The 8,374-nt window shown below is 51.0% G+C and overlaps 1 protein-coding gene across 5 annotated transcripts in view; it reads left to right on the top strand.

The window, feature by feature from the left end:
* Rgs3 (regulator of G protein signaling 3) overlaps positions 1-8,374 on the top strand; it is a 117,451-nt gene that overhangs the window by 78,323 nt on the left and 30,754 nt on the right. Inside the window, exon 1 of one of the 5 annotated variants that reach the window (XM_015492161.2) lies at positions 8,091-8,205. The exons of 3 other annotated variants lie outside the window; for them this stretch is intronic. The gene's annotated coding sequence lies outside the window, so the exon portion shown is untranslated. Of the gene's footprint in view, positions 1-8,090; positions 8,206-8,263; positions 8,360-8,374 lie in introns of those variants that run through there. One more of the 5 variants, XM_015492162.2, reaches the window with a different exon arrangement.

Below are 8,374 nucleotides of genomic sequence, written 5' to 3'. Positions count from 1 at the left end.
TCTGGGCCCAAGATGAGACAGAACTTCATGGTGGAAGGGTACGGTGGAGAAAGCAGTTCAGGACATGACAGCCATGGTGGGGGGGATCACGCTGTTCTCCTGGGGTCAAAATATAAACCCCAAAGGCATGCACCCCCCAGTGACCCACCTCCTCCAGCTACTCCCCACCTACCTACAGTTATCACCCAGCTAATCCATATCAGTGGATTAATCCACTGATTAGGTTACAACTCTCACAATCCAGTCATTCCACCTCTGAACATCCCTGGATTGTCTCACACATGATCTTTTGGGGGACACCTCATCCAAACCATAACTCCTAGCACGGGTGAAGACCTGGGTTTGATCCCTAGCACCATATACTCACAAACATAAATCTAAATTTAACGGAACTGAATAAAATCAAGACCCCTCCCCCAATTCTTCCAGCCCTTTCCCCATCAATAGCCACTAATGATTGACATGGTTCTTCCAAATATTTTTCCATACACATATTATTTTACTAAATAATATTGTATTACACGCAAATATAAAAACTTAGTATGTTGTAGAAATCTTTTACATTGGTACTTAAAAGTTCTCCGTCTTTATTTTCAGTAGCCAAAGGATCATAATTTATTTATTGATGCACAATTAGGTTGTTTCTGATGCTTTGATATTTGGAGCAATGTTGCAATGAGCATGCGAAGACTGTTCTATTCCATCTTGAACTTTAGGGTAGAGTATGACCCACGCTACCAAAGTCCTATAAAATTGCTTTTCTTCTGTCTACACATGTAAATCTGCCCAGCACTATTATTTTCCATTTTATAGATAAGAAAATAAAGTAACACAGTGGTGAAATGCATGTGCAATTTGCATCCCTACTAACAGAATGAGAGCACCTGTTTCCCTGTACCCACCCAACCCTGGATGCTGATCTTTGGGCTCTGTTGGCTTGAGAAGTGAAAAATTACCTTCCATATTGATTTGCATTTGTTTGATTACTAACAAGGTTGGGCTTCTTTTTATGCCTATTAGTTATCTATATTTCTTCTTTGGCTTGCCAGTTCATATCACTGACCCGATTTTCTTATTTGTAAGAGCTTTTACGTGATCAGAATATTAAATCTTTGCTTATTATAGGATGTAAATACTTTTCCAGCTTGTTGTTTGCCTTTTAACCTCATTTGTACTATCATTTATTATTCAAATATTAATCTTTTGATAATCAATTTTAATAATCAATTTGTTATCAATTTTTTTGGGGGGGTGGCTGGTACTTACTAAGGCCTTTACTACCCTGAGATTGTGAGGAATATTTTATTCTAGTATTTTTTACCCTTTGTCCTTTTAATTTTTTACTTTTGTGTTTATAATCCATTTATAGTTTTTAGTGCCTGATGTCAGATGGATTAACTCTCATTATTTTTCCCCCCCAAACAGTTGACCAGTTTTTCCAACCCTATTTTTTTTAACTGTTCTTCCTTTTTTTTTCCATTTATCATGGACCAAATTTTCCCCCAGAGGTGGGTGGGGTTTTGAACTCTCCTGTGCCCCTCACTGACTGCTCCACGTTGGCCCTGGCCTCAAACTCCCTGGCTGTTGCTTCCTGCTGCTTTAGTGGTATTGAGCACCCCAGGGCCAGCCTCCATTTTCTTCCGTAAATTCCCCTTTGAAGTTATACATCCCAACTCTACGCAGCTGATGCTTTTCCTTTTTCCTTTTCCCCACTCATATTTCAACCTCAAGCATTTCAGCAGAGCTACAATGGTCTGTCCTCACCTCCTACAACCCACAACGAACCCTGTCGGTTGGCCGGTACTTGTTTTCCCTTTTCTCTGTACCTCCTAGATAGTGTTGAGATCATCTGGAATTTCAGTTTTATTGTTACCCATGGTTACTATTTTAAAATGTTAGTGACACTGTGTTTTAATAATCATGTATTTAAAATTGCCTTTAACTCTCAACTCTGTTATCGGTAGTTGAACCTATAAAAGTTCTGCCTTGGTGGCTTGCTATCTCTCTCTCCCACCACATCGTGTCTCACTTGGCTTTTGGGTTTCGATTTCCTGGTGTCCGAGAGTTTTCCTGAGTAACTTTTTCCAGAAAGGGGCTGAGGTGGTGTGCTATCTAAGTCCTTGGAGATCTGAAGATGTTTGCCCTCATGCTTGAGCCGTAGTTTGCCTGAGTAAAGAATTCTAGGCTAATAGTCCTTCTCCCTGCAAACCTAGCAGCTGTCCTCTGTGGGCTCTGGGTTTCAGTGCTGTAAGAATCACACTGTTTATATGAGTTTCTTAAATTTCTTTATGGAAACAGACAAGATTTCTTTTTTGATTCATTGATATTTGGAAATTCCCCCAGATTATTTCTAGTTGCTTGTTCTCCTTGGGTACTGACATGGTAAGCCCTCTCTCAGGAGACCTGAGTCTTCCCTTAGCTCAAGGAAATTTTCTATTGATTTTTGGCATTGTTTATGGACTATGTGTTCCATTTCCTCTTTTTGAAATTCCTAATACTGACCCTAGTAATAATAATGGCACCTAACATTGATGGAGTGTGCTTTCCTTTTGCTATAATATGTAATCTGCCCAACACATGGGCGTTCTAGAATGACGGACTGAGGTACTGTACTGGGATACTGAGGCCCGAGAGAGGCAGGGGCTGTCAAGGATTCTCCACGGCATCTTCTGCTCTCTTCCGTTCCTTCTGTCTCAGCCACTCTCTCCAGGCCTCATCTCTGTCACATGGTCTCCTGGTGGATCTCCCTCTGCCTCTTCCTGTCCCTTTAGTCACCTCTCTAAACAGCCGCCAGATGACTCTTTCTATTGAGCAAACTTAGTCATCTTCTTCCTGCTGAGTGTGGCTGGGTGTGACTTCATGAATGAGCAAACACACCTGGAGTGTCTAATGTACTTAGCACTAGTGAGATATTAGTCAGGAATTTGCCAGTTGCAAGTGACAAAAACCCAACTCAGATTAGCATCAGCCAATAAGCAGCGCTCACTGGGTTACGGAGGGTCACCTCCATGCATCCCTGGATTCAGGACCTTGATCTAGAATGGGCCTCACTTTTCCATGTCTTGGTTCTTCTTCCTTAGCATTGCTCAGTCCTCCTCGGTGGTGGCAGTGGAGCTGACAGAAGTACCAGGGTCGTAGCCTTGTGGTTGGATCCCATCCACCATTTCAATGGTAGCCCCTGGGCCTGAGTCCCATGGGCCCGAGTTGGATCATGTCACCGTCCCAGTCACCAGGGATAACAGGATGGGATAACTAATTGGCTGAGGCCTGCTTGGGTCACATGCCCACCTCTGGAGTATGAGATGGGTCCATTCCATACAAATCATCCGATTTGAGAATGTGGGAGGGAAGTATCGTCCCTTGGATGGCAAAGAGGGTGAACGGAGGCTGGTCAGGCACAAACTCAGATGTCCTCCTCCCTTTGGTTCATCAGCCAGCTCTGTCCTCATCTCCATAGAGCTAACAGTCCAGTGTAGTGGAAGGACAGCGGGAGGAGAGACAGACATCACTATGAACAACGTGGAACCCGTCAACGACAGATAAGAAAGTGGTCTAATGAGAACTGGACCAATCCGTTGGGAGGATCTGGTCAGAATATTAGGAGAGTTTCTGAGGGTCCGGGATCTACAAGGATTTCCCCTGAAGCAGGCCAGAGCAGGTGGAGGAATGGGGGAGGTAGCTGAAGCATAAGATGAGGCCGGAAGAGAGCTCAGGGCAGACGGTGCAGGGAGGGCCTGAGAAGTGGCGGCAAGGAGTCTGAACTTGGTCTTGAGGGCAGTGGGAGTTCCTGGCGCTGGACCTGCGGTATAGACTGTGCACAGTGGCCTCCTGGAGGAGAGTGTGGAAGGTGTGCTCTACTCGGGAGAGATGATGGTGGCCTGGACCAGGGCTGGAGGCCCCAGGGATTGAGAGAGAGGAAAGATTCATGTGATGTACAGGAGGTGAGATCTGCAAGATCTGGTGATTAATGGGTGGAGGGTTTTTGGGAGATGGATGACACTTAAGAGTCTGGCTGAAGTAGGTGAGGGACAGTGCCACTCTGAGCTGGGAGCAGTGGAGGAGGGACAGTTACAGTGACTGTGAGTCCCACTGCAGGGTAAGAAGCATGACAGGGTCCCAGTTAGTGGGTTCTTATAGCACGGGGACACTCTTCAACCACACTTCAATCAGAGCCTCTTCAGCCGCTGGTGGGGAGGGGCTATGGTTCGTTACGTGGCTTTGATAACACGGCGCCGGCCTGCACCCTATTCCATGGAACTTGTTGCTGATCTCATGCTTCGATGTGGCAATGTCAAGTTGCCATGGAAGTTTCTAAATGCTCTCAGTCTGGCTGCTTACCACATTGCAGACCAGTGATAAAATGTTCACGTTCCGTAGGCCACACTTTGAATGGACGGACCAAGTCCAACCCCTGTGCACATTTTAGAGACGGGGAAACTGAGGTTCAGAGAAAGGGTTGGCCTTGCTCCAGAATTTGCAGAAGCCAGCAGCAAAGTTGGCATTTCGGTCTAGTCTCTCTCCCACTGACCTTCTATTTGGAGGACCTGGCTCCAGCCCAGTGGTCCAAGCAGTGGGTGGACCCAGGGGAGTGTGTGGATGAACAGATCCTAGCAGCCACGGCTACAGGGCTGGTCTCCCCAGAGCTGAGTCAGTGGCTGAACACTCCCCAGGAACTCAGGCTGTCAGGGCACAGCATGGCCCTGGAGCTGGCATGAGGGTGGCGGGTCGAGGATTGCTTCCGAAAGCTTGAAATCTCAGGTTAGCATGTGGCCAATTGGGCTGGAGCCAGGAAGGGAGATGGTCATGGCTCCTGGCCATCCTATGCTGCTGCAGCCACCCAAGGTCAGGCTGGTACTGCTGAGGTGATGGCGAAGTGTCTCCAGGCTGGAGGCAGAAGCCAGCCAGTAGCAATCCTCAGGGCCAGCTCCACAGGGCCTCATGATTGCCACATGTGGGCCTCTCCTTGCTGCGGCTGGGGGCTGCAGACCCAGGGAGCAGGTGGGGTTGTCCTTTGCTGTCTGAGGTTGCTGGGGAATTGCCCATGGCAAGAGGGGAGACATTTAGGAAACACGAGGTTGGGGGCAGAACTTGCAGTTCAGAGCGCGGGCCTTGTAGCCTTCCTGCCTGGTTGCCAGTGCTTTGCCATGTGACTTCTGTACCTTAGTTTCTTGATCTATGAGATGGGCATGATGATAGGCAACAACAGCAGCCTTGATGGCTTCTATTTATTGAGCACTTACTGTGTGCCAGGCAATCTAATGTGCTACCTCTTTGGGTCCCCCAACAGGGTCCAGTCAGGCAGATGGTAATAACCCTATTTTACAGGTGAGGAAACTGAGACTCAAACACATTTAAGTGACTTGTCCATTATTAATTCACATTCAAAGTTTTTGGAGCCCCCCCCCCCAAAGACTATGCTCTTTCCAAATACCACTGGAAATGGTGGCATTGAGCCAACTCTTTCAGCATGAGAGTTTGGGGGGGGGTGAGACTGATCACACAAGGGAGAGAGGGGAATGAGGCCCCTGGGCCCTGGCCTCATTTTAGAGATGAGATCTCCTTCCCCCCGCCCCCATTTGCAGTGCTAGAAATCAAACCCAGGGCCTCGTGCATGCTAGGCAAGTGCTCTACTACTGAGCTCCATCCTGAGCTCTCATTTTATAAATGGAGCACAGAAACCAGGAAGGGGAAGGGACTTAACCTGGAATCTGCACGCTACAAGCCAGAGCTCCTTGTGAACTTGAACTTGAGGATACTTGCTCTTTCTTACACCACCCCCATCATTTGTGGCATGTGTCCCCCAATACATAGCACCTGCCATCAGGAAACACAAGGCCCATGCTTTGGAAGAGGGCTGACATGGAGTGCTAAGTGTTAAATACATGGGTCAACAAATGGGGCCCAGGCCCTGTGTGCCCAGGTGCTGACCCTGTGGCCTGACCCACTCCCTGGGTCCCCATCTCTCCTGCACTGAGCAGCACCATCGTTTACCTAGAGCTGAGAAGGAGGAGCGCTGGACAGGGAGTCGCCCAGTCCCTGCTCCCGGCTTTGCCACCAGCTTGCTCTGTTTCCTTGGGAAAATCACTTACCCTCTCTGCACCTCCATTTCACTGGCTGTGTGTGGGTATGAGGAGCGGAAGGTCTCCAAGGCCCTCCAGCTGTCAGTGGCTGCCTGCCCCTGCCCCAGCCTCTTCACCTGAGCTTCTCATCCAAGGCACCAGGAATTTCATCCTGAGAACCTGCCTCCCTGGGAATTACTCAGCCCCATTAGAGTTGGTACCTCCTGAGACTCACCTCCATGGTTTCCCAGGCCACGGGTGGGTCCTGCTTCTCAGGAGCCTGCAGGATGGCAGCTTCAAGGCCCCTGCAAGGACTGCTTGGTGTCGCCCCCAGGAACAAGGCGAACACTGGTTGGAGTTCATAAGTGACTCACTCAGGTGAGGGCGGTTCTGTGTGGTGGACCCTGGTAAAGGAAGTTCTCTTACAGTGCACGCATGTGTGTGCTCACGACTGTGAGCAAGACAGGAACCCAAAAGCAGAGAGAGAAGCCGGGGTTGGGGGGGGGGCAGGTAGAGACATGGGCAGAGGCACTGAGACGACTACAGGGAGAGTGGGGCCGGGGGACAGTACTTCAGCCTGCTGTGGCTGTGGGTGGGGGTGTGAGGACAGGAGGGTGGGGCTTCTTGTGCCCAGTTGTTCCTGTGCTGAATCCCAGGCACCTTCCACTCAGGTGGAGTGGCCATGGGATGGTGTAGGCATAGCCCAGGGAGCACTTGTCAACGTCAGATGACACAGTGCAGCAGTCACAGCCACAGCGTCAGAGAATGGCCTTGTATTCCCAAAGCCACTTCTCGCAGTAGCAGGGCAGCGTCATGGTGAAAAGTGGACACCCTGAAGATGGACCAACTGGCCTTCAGTCCTGGCTTCACAGCCACCTTGCTGGTTGACCCTGGGGAACTCCCTCTGCCCGTCTGTACCTTGGATTCTCATCTGTAAAGAGGGTAATCATCGTCCCCTCAGCACAAGGTGCCAGTGATGATCCAGCTCTTTAACAGCCTTGATGCAGGAGCCATGCCCTGGGAAGCCAAGCTGCCCTCACTCACTGAGCCGTCCTTTAATCCCATAGGTGGGCAGGCCCAGGGGCATCAGTCCTGTTTTACAGATGAGGAAACCAAGGCTCAGAGAAGGGCAGCAATTTGCACAGTGAGACCCAGTCAGCTGGTCCTGGAGCTGGAACTAGAGCAGGGGCCCTGCCTCCCAGTCAGTGCCCTTTCCACCGTCCCCACCTTCCTGTTAGAGATGTCTGGGGAGGGGGGGCCCTCTCAGTCATTATGCCTGGAAGCCTCCAGCTCTTATCTTGGATTCCCCGGAGTTAAGCACACAAAAAAGTGCCCAATAAAACATGTGTCCAGCTGTGCTAGAGGGTGCTGCCTGGAGGTGATCAGAGCCACCACTTCCTGACCCTCCAGGGCAACTGCATTCTCAGGGTCAGCTGTGCTGGCCGGGGGAGACCCGGGTTCAATCGCAACCACCCGCTGGGACCATCAGCAAGGGGTGGGGGTGTGACAGTGCAGCCTCCTCCGTGATTGGCTTGGACCTGCCAGGGAACAGCAGTGGAGGCTTTGCGCTGGCTGCCCCAGACGGGGAGCCCTCAGGATGTGCGTGGGGTGGAGCCCACTCAGGATCCCAGGGCCAGGGGCTGCTGCCAGGAGGCATGGATGCCTCTCTCTCCAGAGCAGCACTTTGGGGGCCAGCGTGGGCCCTGGGGGGCTGGTGGCAGGGGTCCCAGGGCCAGCGATGGCGAATGCGAGCGTGTAGGCAAGGAGCCCCTGGCAGGCTGAAGGACGGGCTGGCTGAGGACTGTCTTCCTTGAGACATCCCGGACTCCTCCTCGGGTGAAAGTGGTTGGGAAATCAGAGAGTTTTCTGTTTGATGGAAGAAGGAAATCCAGCCTCTCTCCAGAGTGGCAGCGGCCGGCTGGACAGGGTGTGTTTGGGAAGGGCGCTTGCTGGAGGAGGAGGAGGAGGAGGAGGAGGAGGAGGAGGAGGAGGAGGAGGAGGAGGAGGAGGAGGAGGAGGTGGGGGAGGGACGGTGATGCAAGGTCAAAAGGTTTGAAAAAAAAAAGCGCTACCTAGATGTGGGAGGTAGAACCTGGTCATTTGGTTCTGCTTTTCCCAGCAGGTACCGCTCCCCTGGGGAACTTGGGTAAGTCCATAAATAGCTCTGCTGACACAAAGGAGCTCTGTCTGGGGAAGGCAGCCGCTTGACACGGCTGCCCGCCTGCCCGCCTGCCCGCCCGCCCGGAGCTGCCACTGCCACCGCCGCCCGCTCGCGGGAGGAGCCGGGTAGAGACCCGGGCGGGCGGGCTGGCAGG

Source organism: Marmota marmota, unplaced genomic scaffold (assembly GCF_001458135.2).
Source record: "Marmota marmota marmota unplaced genomic scaffold, marMar, whole genome shotgun sequence".
Taxonomy (NCBI): Eukaryota; Metazoa; Chordata; class Mammalia; order Rodentia; family Sciuridae; genus Marmota; species Marmota marmota.
This window is presented reverse-complemented; position numbering and strand designations above follow the sequence as displayed.